The following is a 19,839-nucleotide window of genomic DNA, read 5'->3' as shown; positions in this document are numbered from 1 at the left end:
ATTGTACTGAACAAATTTAGACATGTGAATGCATTATTTTTCCCCCTACAATAATCTTGCAACTCAATTCGCAGTTTGAATGGTTATGATGTTTTTGACTAAAGCAACAGATTGGCCATTTCTTTTAAAGGATTGATATTTTTCTTGAGCCAATGGCTAAGATCCAAAGTGTTCTCTCTTTCCACATTTCTACTTAGCTCTTTAGCATGATTCTATAGCTCCTCTTGATCCAGAGGCATCCTGCCCTGTAGGCACTGGGCTGCCTTAATCTTTCAAAAAAGGCTCTCCATTCTGTTACAAGTGATTCTTTGTATACTGTTCTCATCCTCTGCTTGGCCGCCTCTCTCTCCTCTATATCTCCTCATTTTCTTTCGCTTATGTTCTATCACTTCTCTCTGTCAAACACACACACACACACACACACTCTCTCTCTCTCTCTGTGTGTTACTAAGCCTTATCTCCACACCACCAGGTAATAATTAGTTTCTTTGTGATTGCCATGGCAACAAAGCACAGTTGCTGTGGTGGTCTAACTGCTATGTATTATTTCAATGAGCCGTGATGAGAAAAATTGACTGATGACAGAGAGATCAAAGCTTCCAGACCACTCCAGAAAGACTGCATCATAGCACAGCCCTCACTCCACACCTACCATGCCAGCCGTAGGTGTGTCCTCTAGTACGTGCATTAGTAAGTCACCATTCAATAGTGTGCATCTTAGTATATTTGTGGACATCCGTTTCCATCAATGAGCACATTTGTCCATTAATGTATGTGTTCATGTATATGTGTCACACCAGAGAAAAAAGGAAGGCAAGCGAGAGAGTCAGAAAATATAATGATCTTAATTATTTATTCCCATGACCCTAAATAAAAAGCCCAATAGCCAGACTGACTGCAAGTAAAGATATCACACATTTTTATATGAATGTATTTGCTGTGACATTGGAGCCTAGTGCTGGTCATTCTCCATTAAACATGAATGTCCTAAAATATCCCCATCTATTATCTCTCATTATATTTCAACACAGTGTATGCCTACTCACACATTCACTTTCCTTGTTCTGCTGTTCTCTTCTTGAACTAGTTTAAATTCTAACTTAGTTTGAGGCAGTGGCTTTGGTCTGGGGTAAATAAAATGTCCCAGTCATTTACTTACTGAATAATCTACTTAAGTCACATTTAATAAATAAATAGACTTGTTTAAAAAAAAAAAAAAAAACAAACATGAATGGGGTATTTCACCTGGATGCCCATCAGAACAAAATCTGTATGGGGTGCCATTAGATTGCTAATTAACAATTTGCATTTCAGTTGACATACACTCACTGAGCACTTTATTAGGAATACTACATTTCTGTTCGCAGATTTTCATTTTTATTTTTTTTTAGCACCATTCTGAGTAAACTCTAGAGACTGTTGTGCAAACTCAAAATTGAGTTTTTTGGCTTTTAGTTAATGTATATTAGCTTTGATGCCAACTATATGGTAATGTACTCCTAAAAGTTGACAAACTTAACTTTTAGCAAATATAAGCGTTTAAAATTAGCAGTTTTTCTTTCTCTTCCTGGAAAGTGGACCAACAATATTGATGACGATTCTTACGCTACAGATTTTTGTGCAATCAAATGTTCCCTAGAATGAGAATGTCCTTCCCCCTAATACCACCTGCTACCGACAGAGAGAAGTATAGGTCTCTGTGGAACAGCAATGGGCGTTTCCCAATCTGTGGCCATTTTCAAACTGGGATGTGCATTTTTCAACTTTCCAATGAAAATAGAGAATCTTAATGTAATAGGCAAATCATGTAAAGTGGTTGAAAAACGCCCATGCCGGTTTGAATAGCAAATCATAGTTCATGGCTGTGACGTAAATAAAAGATGTTCGGGCCCTTTGATATGTGCCGCCCATGTCCTGTTTCAGTAGTCAATACGTCAATACAGCAAAGAAGACTGTAATCATCAAACAATTTCATTAGTTTTTTAAAGTATTACAGAATACATTCAAAATTGTTAGATTGAAGTTTGTTTTAGCACCATTATAGTTAATACTTATTTTTAAACATGATCAAATTAAATCAAGTTTATCAAATGTGTCAGAGTAGAAGAGACATCCTGCTGCCAGCAGACCTACTTAGTTTCAAGTGCATACACTTAGGCCCAATTTGAAGGCATATTTTAACTGAACTTAAACTTGCTGAATTATTAATATGTGCTCTGGTTCTGCACCCATAAGCAGGAGATGAAGGAATATATCTTCTATTGATTTTTTTTTTCTTTCTATAAAATCATTAGAATCCAATCGTGTATTGTATTCAAAGTAATTGCATCATTTAGACATTTGAACTGACTTTGGAACTTTAATATCTTTGGGAATAGTGTTTCTCTAAATGTTCTTCTCAACCTAAGATCTTCGTGAGGGCTGCATGGTCAGGAAAAATTAGTGTGAGATGACTTTGCCTTGCCTTGCCATTCAACATTGATTCTCTGTGAGTTGCAGACTGTTAGATGGAGACCAAAAGACCATAAAAGAGCACAAACATTGTATGCTTCTTTATTTTGCTGTGCTGACAGCTCACAGTAGCTCAAGGTCTCAATCAAAAGTATTTAACGCCATGATCCATACCATCAGATATTAAAAATGCTTTCTGAAGAGGTGTCGTGCATTCCATTGTATGGCTTAATTGAACAAGACACAGACAAGAGGGGAAAGTTTTAGCTGAGAGAAAATTCCAAATACAAAAAAAAAATAATATATGAAAAATATATGAGCGAGAAAAGCATTTCAGAAACAGTATGCTCTTCAAACACAAAATATAGAGATGTCTAAAGGAAACAAATAATTGATCTTAGCTCTTAATAGGGTTTTTGGTTATTTATCAACTTTATGTCAGATGTTCCTCCTTAAATTTTTTAGGGGGGGGGGGGGTATTTCATTCTTTAACGTATTGACATATGCTAAAAGGGCTTTGATATTAATCTGGATAGCACTGCAAATATAATTTGGGCTTGGAGGAATTTGATGTGAAATTTTGAGTTTGTATTGTTATCTCTGACTTTCAATTGCATACTTTGTTATCTTGGAAAATATGAGCACATTTTGGGACATTGTTGAGATCTCCTCTGAAACTCCAGTGGAGACACATGTCTGAGAAGCAGGAAAAATCTGAGAAGTGGGAGACTGAAGTCTCTATTTGATCTCCATTTAATCTTGTTGAAGTCTAGGAGAAGCAACTGAGATATTAAAGAGGTCCCTTTTGTTATTTTTCTTTCTTATGGGTGATCTCTCTCTTTGCCTCATTCCTCTTTAAGTTTTGTAGGTGGATATTAGAGAGTGTGAAGAGTCACACAGCCTTGCATCTCTTTGCCTTCCCTGAGTGAATTATTTGAGGTTGGTTGGACTGGAGTGTTGCTCTCTGCTGAGCAAACTCCATGCCTGGGGACGTTTAATCATGTCATGCCATGCAGTTGGCCAAGCTGGGGGCGACAGATGCCACACAACCAGGGTTCTGATTAATCCTGGAGGATTCTGGGTGTTACCAAAGAGAGAGAGAGAGAGAGGGCCACAGTGAGTCAGTGCCAGGGGACATGCATCACGCGCCTTGCCACAGGCTCAAGGGTCTATCACCATCTGAGGAGAACCACTAGGCTGTTGGACACTATCATATCCACACCATGCCGCCGTCTGTTTTTTCCTGTTGCTCCCTCTTGCTCTATTTTCTCCATTACCTCACAACCAATGTTCTCCATTCCCGAGAATCCCCCGATGGGAAGGGTGGATAATCTGAATGCTGAAATTTGGAAGAAACATAGATGCTGCAAATCAGGGGGATCCTGCAGAGGGAAACACAAGGAATGGTGTTTTGGAGAGGAAGATTTTCATGTCTGTAGTGATTTGCCTTATATTTTTATCAAAGAAAGAAAGAAAGAAAGAAGATGCAATAAAGTTGAACAAGACGATTGTGCAGTCCAGATATTTATATGGCCACTAGATGGCAATGCAGACAGGCTCTTAAGCTCTATTCTCTCTCTCTTTCTACATCTCTCTATGTAGCTAAGTTTCTCTCTTTTTCAAACCCTCCCTTGCTCCCTGTTCGGTCTTACATGCTCTCTCTTATGTTACTTTTTTCTTCTACAGAGACGAACAGAAGAGCAGCCTTCAGATGTGAAGGGGAATCTGAGGTTTTGAATAGGTGTTTTATGGAGGATTATCACCCGTGATATATGCCCATATGCACAGAGAAATGAACATGTCTATCTTTGCACCACACACAAAAACAAAACAAATATACTCAGACTTGACCTATACAAGCTCACTATTTGTTTAATTATTCTATTAACTTTGCTTTCTGATCCCTTTGACCCGTTTCTCAGTTTGGAATGAGAGCATTAAAGATCAGTATCGGGCAATATTATCTCTGCTGTCTCAGTTTTTGCCTGCTTAACATAACCTCTTCATTTGAAACCATGCTTGAAAGCTGTCTCCAGCTATTACTTTACACAAGGGCTGAAAAAGAAGAATGACACCAAACCAATATTCAAAGCATGATTGTTTTTATGCTACAGTTAGTTTTGGTCCTCCAATTTGATTGGACAAGCAGCGTTCCAAGAAACAGCATTAAAAAAAAAAAAAAAAAATTATTGTGTCTACAATGTAAATCAAAAATGTTGAAAAATGTTCACGATTCATGAGGTCATTCCATGCACTGTTTTAATATTTATTTAGAGGTTATTGTATCTAAAATGGAATAATTAAAAAAAATCATGTTGTAGGGTTGCACGGTATACCGCTATGGTAGTATCACAATACTAAAACTTCAAAGTACTGGCGGTGCCACATCATTTTTTTAAACGGTAGTACTGTTAATATGGTAGTACCGTAAGTTATGTTGTGTAAAATTGTAGTCTTTTCGAGTGGCGTCCCTTTCACGCAGGTCCCCTTTAAGAGCGCAAAATGCTGTTTAGAATTTGCCACTTATATGGTATTGTTTATTTTTCAATGTGTGGTTTGCCCATGATTCAGCCCGGGGCTGGACTGGCCATATGGAGAACCGGGATTTTTCCCGGTGTGCCGGCTGCGAAACGGGGCCGAATATGGTCGATTGGGGCCAAACGGACGAACACCCCCCATTATCTTAATTTGTTACTTAAAAAAGTTCTTACTGTCTCAAAAGTATTTGCATAAGTTAAAAAATGTTGCCCCTATATCTAAACTACAGTATATTACTATCAGTCCCCCAAGTGTGGGGTTAAAGGCTCCCTTGCCACCTTAAAAAAAAAAAAAAAAACCTTCTACCATTATTTCTTTTCACACAAATTATTTTGCTCCATCAATATTCAATAACAATTTTTTTTTTTTTTTTTCAATCTTGATACACTTGATACACTTTGCCAGAAGACACACACTTTACTTAAGGGGTGCATCTAGCCTCCTTGTACCCTGTTGCTGTGATGTGATATTGCTTAACATCAGTTTTGCACTGGCATGGAAGAGGATGCAATGATGTCTTGTTGATGTTACTGTCTTTGTTGCATAATTTTGAATACTCCAAAATTTGTACAGCTTGATTAGAGGTGGAGATTTTCAAACACAAAACATTGTTAAGAAGATATTAATTTCTCACAGTTGTTGCTAAAACCCATAACCTCATTATTGCAAAGCAATTGTGGCTCATAAACTGAAAACAATTGAGTGAAAAGAGTTGGATCCTACAATTATGGATATAATTTTCTAGCTTGGCTGAGTGCAGTTTGGTAAGGTTTCCCAACACCCTGCCGTACAGATCTCTACCATAGTAATTAGACAAGAAAAGACATAAATCAATACCCTAGTGTCTGCCTGGCACTGAGGTAGTCAAAGAGCTGGCTACATTAATACATTAACCCAGAGAAACAGACATTACATTGTAATCAATCCTGCTACACAAATCAGATTAGGTGGAGAGAGCAGAGTACTGGGGCTCTTAGATGAACACACATCCTGTACATTAGAGCAGGTCAGTGGAGCAGCCCGAAGTGTAAATGGATGAGTGATATCACAATCTTTAGAGGAAGTGCATCTCTGCCCTGTTAGATATTCAACCAATTAACAAAGTGAAATCAATTTACAGTCATATTAATTTGCTCGAAGCTTACAGAGAGGGCGTGACATTCCTGTTTGTGTGTGTGTGTGTGTGTGTGTGTGTGTGTGTGTGATGTGCATACACACTCACTCCAATACACAAGCAAAGCACTAATCGGCCTACATGGTCCCAGACTTGTGTTCCCTTTTGATGGCTGAGTATATGAGTCTGAAATATCATGCAAACATTCTTGTGAGTGCAGCACGTGTGTACATGCACGCACACAGAACATTTTTACAACCACTTGACAAATAGCTACCTGAAATACAAAAGGTGACAATCTGTAATTAGAAAATGTATTAGTTTGATTTATGTTTTTGGCCCAATCGATTTTAATTAATTTAGTAACCCATGAGCTCAAGTATTATTACAAACACAAATTACCTTGACAAAGATTTATGGCACAAATGAACTGCCAGACCTCATTATATGAATTTATAATCTATCACATATTTAAAATGCAATTAGCCATTATTAGGATAATGACAGAGTACAATTTGCTCGGTGAAAAATGCAATCAATCTGAAATTGAAAATCAAACTAATTGTGAATGGTTCAGTAAAAAGGTAATGGGCAAGAAAATGTAAACCACTTTGTATCTTCGGATACTGACGTACAATCCCTTTTATACTATTCAATTATGTATATACAGTATGTATGTATTTTGTTTAAAGTTGGACCGCTTCCTCATAAGCTATATAAGCAAAGTGGCAGAGATTAAACATTTCATCAAGCATTCAGCCAAAAAAGGTCTGGATATTGCAGTGTTCTGAGAGAGGAGCTAACCTTGGTGCTGAAATTAGTTACTTAGACTGGAGTTTAATGTCTTTGCACATTATAGGCTGGGGCTGTTTAAACATGTTCAAATCTCTGAAAGAGGAAGAGTTAGAATTGTATGTCATATAGCTTAAATTATTTATGCAGTTTAGAGTGCTCATTGGAGTGTGTGTGTTTGTGTACAGGCAGGTTTGTGTGGTTTACGAGGACATTTTTTTTTAGGTTACAAACTGGTAATTACAAGGGTATTATGCTATAAATGTGGTTTATGAGGACATTTCTAGTGTCCCCATAATTCAAATCGCTTAAAAAAACATACTAAACTATGTTTTTTTTTTTTTTTTTTTTTTTTTTTATGTAAAAATGCAGAACGTTTTTTGTGAGGGTTAGGTTTAGGGGTAGAGTTAGGGGATAGAATTTATAGTTCATACAGTATAAAAATCATTATGTCTATGGAGAGTCCTAATAAGGATAGCCACACCAACGTGTGTGTGTGTGTGTGTGTGTGTGTGTGTGTGTGTGTGTGTGTGTGTGTGTGTGTGTGTGTGTGTCTGTGTCTGTCAGTCTGTGGGTGTGCAAACTGCCTTAGACCGCAGGATTCCATTAGAGTCTAATGTCTGATGCCCATGTAAATGACCTATGCATTGGAGAGCCTCTTCATTGGTGATCTCCACAAATGAAAACACACCTTCTTTCCACTGTAGGTGAGAACACATCCTACACTGACTGAGAACCATGAGGAACCATCACACCATTCCATTACCTGTTTATTACACTACGTGTCTCAGATTCTTTTAACATGTGCATGAAGAATGTCATGCTGAACGCAAAAATGCATTATCAAGTGAATTGTCATTCCCCAGGGCCCAGAAGATTCTAATTGCTTTCAAACACAAAGCACTGTAAAAGAGAACATGCCCTGAAGTTGTGATTATGTTCACGTACTGAAAACAAGCATGCTCTCATATCCATAATTATTGATAGCTCACATCAAGCTACAGTAGCTGATTAGATGTGCTCATTGCTACTGTATATGAAAGTATAAATACCATTGTTTGTGTCACAGGTCCTTAGGTCCAATTAAAATAATTAAGCAGGTTATAGCTGCAACTTACAAATTGCAGAAAAACTGTAATTGCAATTGTTACCTTATGTAGCTATTTCTACCTTATCTAACCCTTAAAGTTAGCTTTGTTGGTATAACCTAAAGTATTTAGGTTGATTCAGTGATGTTATATACTATTTTTGTCTTAAATAAAATTAGTTAATTTAGATGTTACCACATGAAGCACATTTTCTAGGTTACCATTTAAAAAAAATAAAATATGTTTATCACTGTAAAAATTGTTTTGTCAGGTAACCTAAAAGCTGGCTGTTCATGTAATAACAAATCATTTATTTTTTTCAAGTAAAACATAATATTTAAATGTACCTAGATCAACAAACTGTAAATACACTAGATTACACAACCAAATGTTATTTTAAGGGCTAGATCAAGTAGAAATAGCACAGTAAGCAACTGCATGTAACTAATTTTCAGTGTATGGAAGCAACATTTTATTATGTTTAATCTCTACATATAATAATGGACTACACTTATATTTAGATACATTTTGTAAGACTTTTTTTACAAACCTGGTAATGAGAATGTAGGAAATGTAGGACTTTCAAAACAACTTTTTAAAAAAAGATCCAATGTAGGACTTAAAAACTAAACGAATTCATGCTTTCATGACCTCAAGACTAGATTATTGTAATGCATTACTGGGAGGATGCCCTGCAGGTTCAATAAATAAACTTTGTAGGGGAATACAGTTATACCTAGTAAAGAGACCAGGAGTCAAAGTTGAAGTTTCAATCAATAGAGAAAGAGTTTACTGAAGACAAAGTTCTCCACATTTCCAAAGGCAAAAGACAGAAACAGAAAATAAGTTGAGGAGCTAACCTCAAACTAACTTGGATTAAAGAAACAACCATAATTATAAGCATATGCAAATGAGTTTACATCATTTTTCAAATTTACAGGATGCTGATAAGTTAACCATACAGATACTTTCGGAAATTATCCTAACATGGTAAACTGCTGATTTAGCAGAAGTTGTTATTTAGAAGCATAACACTGATTAGGTGGAACCAAGAAGTCTCAGTTGGTCCATAGATGAGGGTCAAAGGTAATCGTAAATCCAAAAGGACCTTTTTACTTTTAGAACTGGGGCCAGAGGGCCAAATCTTTCTGTTTACCCTAACTGGTCTCTGAACTGGTTTCTCCAGACCAGGCAGGAGAGGATAGGGAAGCACATCACGTGACCTATATTTGCACAACATGTAGGAGTTTGTATTTGTATAGATACCTCAGGTAAGGAGTGAGAGATATCCCTTGTTTGTTTTGTGTTTGGATTAGTCAGTGTAGTTTGTGTAGAGTGTCTCGGACGCTGAAGATTATTTTGTTTCTATACATACTTTTCTTTGTTGGACAGTTTAGTGGGTTGGGGAATACTAAAGTTAGTGGGCATTTTGTTTTGTTACTTTCTTTGATTTAGCACCACTCATGTCCCTTCTCCCTGTGATCTGCCAAACTGTTAGTGTGTATATAATGTATAAATTACTGACATTTATCACTTAATACTTATCACATTGTTACAACTTTCTCCACATTGTATGTAATAAAGTCTTTTGTATTTTCACACTACATCAGCCTCTGTCAGTTTTTGCCAATACTCAAACCATTCCATTAAGTTATTGATTCCAGGGAATAACTATTTTCTTATGGGTCATCCCTCCATACCCCTAATCTTCAGAGAGACGTAACATAAATTGGGGGCTCGTATAATTATAACTCGTTTGATGTCTTGGTTTGAATTCCCAGAGCTGGAGTTGAGTGAATGTGCAGTAACTAGTTTTGGGACTGGTGTTGGATGCTTTGCTCCACTTTGTTTGTGTTTTGCCTGTTTACAAGTGTAGGCATGGCATTTAACTTGCAGAGTTTCCTTGATATCCCATCACTCAGAGAATTTGAACAGTGTAGGAAGGATTATTTACTTGCTATCACTGCACACTTCCAAATCTCTGTTACAAAGCATTCGTTAAAAAAACAAATTAAAAGTGAAGTCTTTGATCAGTTACTTAAGCTGAATGCTTTGGAATTGCCTGATGTGGATAGAGAGACCGATCTCTTTGGTGATGCTGTGCAAGCTGGTGAGAGTGGAGAGGTGGAAAAAGAAGCAGACAGCTGTGGCAGATGCCGAGGTCAAAGCCAGAGCAGTCTTGCCACCCTCTGAGCCTTTATAACGTATTACACCAAGTTCAAAAGAGGAGACAAAACTGAAAGTTTGTCTCGCTCATCTCCATATGAATGCGGAGGAGAGAGCACAGACATGCAAAGCAGAGTTTGAATTGCGTCTCGAGATCCGCAGGCTCGAAATTGAAGCCGAAAAAGAGGTGAAACTTCATCAGCTCGAGGGCGAAGTGATGAATGTCATGTGAGAGTTTGCTGTCCAGCGAAACCTCGACTCCATAAGTAGTAGAAATTCTACTAATTTGGCCTCACCTGTTTTTTGTTGTGAGCAAAAATATTGCTCTAGTGCCAAATTTCAGGGAATCGGAAGTGGACAGTTATTTCAATGCTTTTGAAAGGATAGCAATGTCCTTAGGTTGGCTGAAAGATGTCTGGTCTTTGATGCTACAGAGTAAGTTGGTAGGTAAAGCTCTTGAAATTTACTCTACTCTTTCTGTAGAAGATAGTTTGAAGTACGATACAGTGAAGTTGGCAATACTTTGTGCATATGAATTAGTCCCAGAAGCATACCGACCATAGGAAACCATAGGAAAAATGCTAGCCAAACGTTCATTGAATTTGCAAGGGAAAAGGGAATCCTATTTTATAAGTGGTGCGTTGTGAGTAAGGCTGATGATTTTTCCTCACTTAGAGAATTGATGTTGCCTGAGGACTAAGCAATGTCTACCTGAATGGGTAGAGCTGTACTTGAATAAGCAGAAAGCGACAAAATGAATTTACAGTTGCCCGCACTGAGAAGAGTTTTCTGTCAAGTCACATGGAAAATTTTTACAGCCTAAGCAGACTGGTGAGAAGGTTAAAGAGACACGCAAATGTTTCTATTGTCACAAATCAGGTCATGTGATAATTGATTGCTTGTTGTTGAAGCGTAAGGCTCAGCAGAACCCGCAACAAAAGTATGGACATTATTAAGGTGGCGTTGCATTATTTTCAACTCTACCCCAGAGACCTGTAGCTCATCCTGGGGGCATAGTCATGATCTAATCCTGTTAGTTCCAGACCCTGTCAGAGGTATTGCTAATCATGGAACAACTGTTCTTTATATTGGTTTTACCCTTGAGCGTAAGGCCTCTGTGTCTTCAAAGCATTTCTGAACAAACATGTGTAAAATGGTCCTCAACGGCTTGAAATTGTGAAATGATGCTCCACTCTGTAATGGTAAAGATACGATAGCTATAATAGCACAGAGCAGAAATTGGGCTTTAAACTTTGTATCAAAGGTCAGCACAATCTTTGATGGTAATACAATCTACAGATGTTTGATGTGTTTCACATCCACAGCTCCTGGGCCTGAGGGCTTGTTGTATTGGGGTGAACAAGAAGTCATGCCAGTTTTCTCATGTTACACTGTTTTTCTCTTCAAATTAACTAAGAAACACTCAGATCTCAGAGTCAGAATGATGGAAAAAGATGGACAGAGAGATAGTGAAAAGCAAGCTTCTTCAGTGCCACACAATGTTTTAAATGTACATATTCCATGCACAAATACATACGCAAACATACATCCAGCAATACATTTATTAAGGCATACATGAGATGCGCACTTATATAATGTAACAATCAATCTGAATTTGATCTCCCATTTATCAAGAAGAGACATCTGCAAAATAATTTTTTTTTGCTTTGAACAAAATGGAATATGAAATGACAGAAAATTATGCATTGGGCAGAATGAAGAGAAACAGAGGATAATCAGTTATCGCTGCTACATTCTGTGCATTAAATCAAACCATATCGCTGCTTAAGGGATTGTCATCTGCATTATTTATGTCTACATGTGTTTCTGTAACATATGGCTAGGAAAGATACATTTTATCATATATTGTATATTTTTTACTTATTTGACTGCCTATATGTGTGCCATTGAGCTAGTAGAGGAAATCAGGAAAACATATTGTATAACAGGCTAAATGAGACCCTTTGAGACTTTATTAACTATTCCTGTTGAGCTATTAATGGTAGCTTCGCCCTTAGCTGTGAATTTGAAAATGTGCAAAATATTTCTTGATGTTAACATTTAGTATTGCAAAGCTGTCAACAACTTAACTAGTAGCACATTTTCAGCATATCTAAAAGTAAGAATCATTATAATGTTGAATGCATTGTTCAAACTGCCACAATGTTGTGCTTTTATCTGAATCTTAATGGGATGTTTTGATGCCATGGTGTCATTTGTACCATTTATTTTGCAAAGAAAAAACATACACTGTAAAAAGTGAATACATGCAGTTGTACCTTAAGGCACTATTTTGACTTGATCTAACCCTTAAAAAATGACTTTTGTTGGTTTATTCAGATAATTCATATTAAATTATATTTTTGACTAATAAAACCAGTTAATTTATTGTTACCAAAATAAACTGTAAAACATGGCAAAACATGTTTACATTGTAATGCAGGTGCATCTCAATAAATTAGAATGTCGTGGAAAAGTTCATTTATTTCAGTAATTCAACTCAAATTGTGAAACTCGTGTATTAAATAAATTCAATGCACACAGACTGAAGTAGTTTAAGTCTTTGGTTCTTTTAATTGTGATGATTTTGGCTCTCATTTAACAAAAACCCACCAATTCACTATCTCAAAAAATTAGAATATGGTGACATGCCAATCAGCTAATCAACTCAAAACACCTGCAAAGGTTTCCTGAGCCTTCAAAATGGTCTCTCAGTTTGGTTCACTAGGCTACACAATCATGGGGAAGACTGCTGATCTGACAGTTGTCCAGAAGACAATCATTGACACCCTTCACAAGCAGGGTAAGCCACAAACATTCATTGCCAAAGAAGCTGGCTGTTCACAGAGTGCTGTATCCAAGCATGTTAACAGAAAGTTGAGTGGAAGGAAAAAGTGTGGAAGAAAAAGATGCACAACCAACCGAGAGAACCGCAGACTTATGAGGATTGTCAAGCAAAATCGATTCAAGAATTTGGGTGAACTTCACAAGGAATGGACTGAGGCTGGGGTCAAGGCATCAAGAGCCACCACACACAGACGTGTCAAGGGATTTGGCTACAGTTGTCGTATTCCTCTTGTTAAGCCACTCCTGAACCACTGACAACGTCAGAGGCGTCTTACCTGGGCTAAGGAGAAGAAGAACTGGACTGTTGCCCAGTGGTCCAAAGTCCTCTTTTCAGATGAGAGCAAGTTTTGTATTTTATTTGGAAACCAAGGTCCTAGAGTCTGGAGGAAGGGTGGAGAAGCTCATAGCCCAAGTTGCTTGAAGTCCAGTGTTAAGTTTCCACAGTCTGTGATGATTTGGGGTGCAATGTCATCTGCTGGTGTTGGTCCATTGTGTTTTTTGAAAACCAAAGTCACTGCACCCGTTTACCAAGACATTTTGGAGCACTTCATGCTTCCTTCTGCTGACCAGCTTTTTAAAGATGCTGATTTCATTTTCCAGCAGGATTTGGCACCTGCCCACACTGCCAAAAGCACCAAAAGTTGGTTAAATGACCATGGTGTTGGTGTGCTTGACTGGCCAGCAAACTCACCAGACCTGAACCCCATAGAGAATCTATGGGGTATTGTCAAGAGGAAAATGAGAAGCAAGAGACCAAAAAATGTAGATGAGCTGAAGGCCACTGTCAAAGAAACCTGGGCTTCCATACCACCTCAGCAGTGCCACAAACTGATCACCTCCATGCCACGCCGAATTGAGGCAGTAATTAAAGCAAAAGGAGCCCCTACCAAGTATTGAGTACATATACAGTAAATGAACATACTTTCCAGAAGGCCAACAATTCACTAAAAATGTTTTTTTTATTGGTCTTATGATGTATTCTAATTTTTTGAGATAGTGAATTGGTGGGTTTTTGTTAAATGTGAGCCAAAATCATCACAATTAAAAGAACCAAAGACTTAAACTACTTCAGTCTGTGTGCACTGAATTTATTTAATACACGAGTTTCACAATTTGAGTTGAATTACTGAAATAAATGAACTTTTCCACGACATTCTAATTTATTGAGATGCACCTGTATATTAACTTAATTATATGGAAGTAAAAATTATTTCCCATTAAGTCATGCTATTCTCACTTATTTTATGAACAAACATTTGCTAAGAAAACAGTGCTCTTCAGTGGTTTTGTGAGTTATGAAAGTAGATATCAAGAGAGATTCCCTCATGTCTCAGTTGTGAGGTCAGAGGTTCTGGTTCAGCTCCCTCTGTGTCTCACTTCACTTTTAATAGCTTAGACAAATGCTCCTCTGGGCCTCAGGTCACCTAACAGGACCCTTCAGTCTGAACAAACCCTACAGGTCAGATGAGATGGAAGAGGCAGTTGGGAACAGAAGTGGAAGTGTTATACAGTAGATTGGGGGAAGACAATATTTCATTCTTAAATTGTTTTGAGAGGCCTGTGCCAGAGAGAACATGAATCAGCTTGTCAGAGGCCTTCTGCTAGCACTGCTGAGGAAGAGGGGCTGAGAAAATGACTGTAGGGGTGACAGGAAGAGAGAGAGGAGGGGTGGTGAGGTGGGTGGGGGATGACAGGTAACCTGTCTCTCTCACGCCGGTATGGACACTTCATCATTTAACACTTAATCAAAACCTCTGTCGTTGACATAGAACCAGCTACCTTCCCTGCATAATCTGTCACAACCTGCAGGTGCCCTTTTCACTATTCTGGCAAGTTCAGGACCAAAATGTAGAGACCCTTTTTACCAGGAGCACACGTGGTAATAAAGGTTGCAGAATAAAGTACAGTCCAGCTGAAAATCTGATCATGAATGGGATGTATTGAGAATATGTATTCTCCCTTTTTCTCCCCAATTTGGAATGCCCAATTCACAATGCGCTCTAAGTCCTCGTGGTGGCGTAGTGACTTGCCTCAATCCGGGTGGTGGAGGACGAATCTCAGTTGCCTCCGCGTCTGAGACCATCAACCTGCGCATCTTATCACGTGGCTTGTTGAGCGCGTTACCACGGAGACATAGCACATGTGGAGGCTTCATGCTATTCTCTGCGGCATCCACGCACAACTCACCACGCGCCCCACCGAGGGCCAACCACATTATAGCGACCACGAGGAAGTTACCCCATGTGACTCTACCCTCCCTAGCAACTGGGCCAATTTGGTTGCTAAGGAGACCTGGCTGGAGTCACTAAGCATGCCCTGGATTCGAATTCACGACTCCAGGGGTGGTAGTCAGCATTTTACTCGCTGAGCTACCCAGGCCCCCAATCTCTCTCTCTCTTTATCCCTTTCCGGCTCTCTCATCCTGTCTCAGATCTTATCCTCAGTGATTTGATCATCAAAAGGAGGCTTGTAAATAGTCCTCTGTGTGGGTTACATGATAAAAGCAGTGGAGATGACTCATGGCAGCAACCTGACCTTTCTGGAGCAAGATTACCACAGCAAGCACAGTACAGGTGGATTTGAACCCAACTCCAAAAGACCTTGTCTGAACTTCCCAGCCCAATACCTCTTTCATTCTCTCCTCTACTCCCTGGATCAATACATCACACTAATAAATAAAATTTGCAAGCAGCAATTATTGTGTGTCATGTTTGCCCGCCTGCTTGAATAATCATCCAATTTAGAAGAAATCGCACCAAGGTAAGTGCCTACAGGTTTCCTGTGCCGGGCTCGTTATAAATTGTGTACAGACGTTAGAGCTGGAGTAATTAAGAGGCCAAAACACACATGTTAATAATGCCTGTAGCTCATTAGCTGCTGTTGCTCCTGTCAGTGGGATGCCTGAGAGTGCTGGGCCAGCGAAGTTTGTGAATGATGAGGGGAAATCAGCAGAGTCTGGACTCCCCAAAACACAAACATGGTTTATCAACCTGAACCTCAAGAAATGGCACTTAAGTAATCAGACCAACAAGAACTGACTTACATAAGGGTGCAAGGCAAGAACACTTAAGGATGTGCTTTTCTTAATCAACCCATGAGTTTCTCAGATGTTTTTTTTAATTATTATTTTTTTTTAATATATATTTTTTATATATCCTCGAAGGCCACTGGGTGAAGGGAGTCAAGGATTTTTGGTTGATTAAACAAACACTATTGTTAAGAACACAGAGGTAAGAACTGGCTTAAAATACAGTTATTCTCTTTTAACTCATCAGTAAAGAGAAATCATGGTACCCTCGCCAGAGGATGTGTGAAGTGAGAAATCTGTTCAATCAAAGAAGAGAAAGTCTTACATTTAAATCAGTCATAATGAACCTTGTTAAGTATTTTATTGATTGCAGATGTTACTGGGTTTATATGTACAGTGGAGTCAAAAACACAGTGCTGGGTGTAATGCATTACCAAGTAATTAAGTACTATAATTAAATTACTTTTTAATTTTCATTGACAAAAGTAAAGTATGGGATTACTCTTAATTTTTCAGTAATTTAATTACAGTAACTTCTGATGTAATTGTGTTAAATACTGTATAGATATTTAAATTCTATATAAAACAATAGTGAATTTAAAATCAAAATTGAACATCTAATGTTAAAATTTATGTTTTCTAATTTAATGCAGACCCCTTAAATTCTTTGGCCAGTTCATGAATAATTTATTTGATTTTATATAATTTATTTGACAGAATTAAATGAACAGTTTCATGTCCATCCATGTCTGATAAGGGTTTTAGAAAGTAATTAGTAATAAGTAATGCAATTACTTTTCAGACAGAGTAATTAGAACAGTAATCTAATTACACTGTAGAAGATGTAATTTGTAATTAGTAATTAATTACCTTTTTAAAGTAACTAACACTGTGAAAACCACACTGAAAATGTAAGATTTTTACATTCCAACCTGGTAACAAACAAATGATTTTGAAATTAATTAAATAAAACAAATACAAGTTATGTTAAATGACAATAAAAAAACAAGACATATAAAAAAAATAAAAAATAAATAAAAAAAATAAATAAAAAAAAGGACACTGATCACGTTAAATCTTTTGTAAAAGGTCAGATTTTCTTGTTCTCATTGATGCACAAAAATGCTGATTGGAAAATTATCAAATCATACTTGGACAACATCAGATTTTGCACAAACATGTAAATGCCAGTTCAAGTGCATGCTGCCATTAAAGCAAAGGGGGACATACCAATACTATTTTAAACTGTTCACTCACATTTTAATGCTGATACTATTTGCAAGGACAAGATTGAGTATTACATTAGAAAAGAATGCACAATAGAAGTACTTACTCACTACTTCAGTAGTGGCCTTACACTTTTTAACCCTACAGTATCTAATAGCTGGGTCCCACAGACCTTTTGAGGTCAGTTAAACACCAATAAGTGTGTATACACACTCATTTAAACACATGTTCTGTGTTTGTGTGTGGCAGCCATTAGTACTCATGATTCTCCGTGTAGATCTGGTTATGCAGTAGGCTATTGGTCCAGCACTGGCCAGAGGCAGAGAGCCCTTTCACTGCTGCATGGCCTGGCAATGATTATGAAGGTGGATAGATGGTATTTCTAAATTGGCAATTAGTTTTAATGAGCTTTAATTTTAATGAGGACTTTCTGTTCAGATGCTGGGTCTCCTTTAAAATGATTCCTATTCTCAACTTTTTTTTTTTTCCACCTCCCCATACCCCCCATTCTTGATTCTCACAGATTCACAAATGAGTATATGTCTCTCTCCATCAAAGTGTTCTGAAGAAACAGTGACAAATTCCCCTAAAATGTATGTGATTGACTTGTAGTCAGACTGTACATTCATCCTTTGGTGACCGCCTCTAGCAGAACACCCCCAACAATCACATATAATTCTCTTAAATTCCTAGCCCTCTGGTCACTTTATCATTTTATTTATTTTCTGAAACAGGGGCTGTAATCATCACTCATATTTAAATGAGTCAATGATTTGCCCTCAAATTCAGATGTATTCCATCTAATAATTATTCTTGGCCCAAAGCAATAGCCTGAATTAATTTATGTGCAAATGTGTTCTGAAAGTAAGATGAAACAAATGGGGAGGAAATAAGAGGGGGTGGGGATAAAGATGGATGACTAAAGTGATGGTAGATGTTTGATAGAAATTGTGCTAATTATTTTAATTCCTTTAAGTGACACAGAGTTTATCTGAGATGCTTGGGGAATGGGGCCATGGTTTTGAGAAGAAATCCTGTGTATCATGACTATTTTCAAGGCAAAGAAGATGCTTAATACACTAAACAAATTCTTAGATCAACTAATAGAAAAAATAACAAATATAATAGCAAAAAAATAATGCTAAAAAAAAGATTTACTCGATTATTGGGTTTTTACTATTCTTAAGTTCTAGTAACTTACAACTTTAAGGAAGTTGGAACTTTCAGGAAGTTATGATTTTGACATATTTAGAAGATGGCTCTTTCAGGAAGTAATGATTATGATACTCTGATTTGTCAAACCAACACAGCAGGTGATAAGGGTTTAACTTTTTTTTTTTTTTTTTTTTTAGTTAAATAGGCCTACACTGAAATGCACTATTTAAGTCTTCTAAAGCTATTTGATCACTTTGTGTGATCTGCATGAGCCAAATGAGTTGTTATTCACTCTCAAATAAAATGAAATCATTAATAAAGAACTGAAATAAAATAGGGTGGCTACATCCATAACATCATCCTTAATTCATTCTCATCGAGTCTCATGACCAAAAGTGTGTCATAATATGTCACAGCGTATCAATTACGCTGTAGTTTTAAGGTTTATTTTATTTTATGTTTTGCTTGACAGACCACTATTCACTAGCATTATGGCAAATAAACCATATGAAACTTTTTGGGTGAACTATTTCTTTAATTTGGTTGCAGTGTTTGATAGCTTGTAGTTTATTATTTACGAATTTATAATGGATATGCAAAGATCAGATATTTTATTATATATATATATATATATCATTAAAAACTTGTTTAAATTAATTGAACTGATCGGGATGTAGCTTTAGCTTAGCAGGGTTTCCATGTCCTATCATTTCTTTTTTTACATGATGAAGAGTTAGTGTTTTGAGGAAATGGGAAGGGAGGAGAAGGGGAGATTAAACAGAAGGAAAGAGAAAGAAAGGGAGAGAGCAAAAGAGAGCAACTAATTAAGCTGTGACACTAATATGGTTTAGCACAAGGGGGATTAGTTTCAGCAGAGGTATTATGTAACAAGTGGGCTAATGCTAAAGGACAAAGCGAAACAAAACATCTTCCCACAATGAAAATGGAAACCACCCATAGATAAGCATGACTAGAATCTATCATACAATCTCATCAGTGATGATAGATCATTATATACCATGGTCTATGAAGTTTTAAAAATCATGCAATGTAACAAAGAGATGCAAGTATATACTTAAAATAACAGTTCACCGAAAAAATGAACATTCTGTCCTTATTAACTTACCCTCATGCTTTTCTAAGCCTGAATTACTTTCTTTCTTTCATGAACACAAAAACAGTCTTATTTATTTTTATTTTTTTATTTTTTTACAGCAGAATGTCCAAGCATCTCTTTTCCAAACAATGAAAGTTAATGGTGACCACACCTGGATTTCCAAGGTAAGATTTTCAGTGGATAACAACGTAAATGTTCAATCTTTTTGGCATATGACTTCAGAAGATTTGGAATTTTGTGCATGAGTCGTAAAGACTAATGTCTACTAGTCTCCATACATTTTTATTGGAATAGAGCAGTGTGAACCAGTGTGGGT

Source organism: Myxocyprinus asiaticus, chromosome 22 (assembly GCF_019703515.2).
Source record: "Myxocyprinus asiaticus isolate MX2 ecotype Aquarium Trade chromosome 22, UBuf_Myxa_2, whole genome shotgun sequence".
Taxonomy (NCBI): Eukaryota; Metazoa; Chordata; class Actinopteri; order Cypriniformes; family Catostomidae; genus Myxocyprinus; species Myxocyprinus asiaticus.
The sequence above is the reverse complement of the archived record's forward strand: the minus strand, read 5'-3'. Positions refer to the sequence as shown.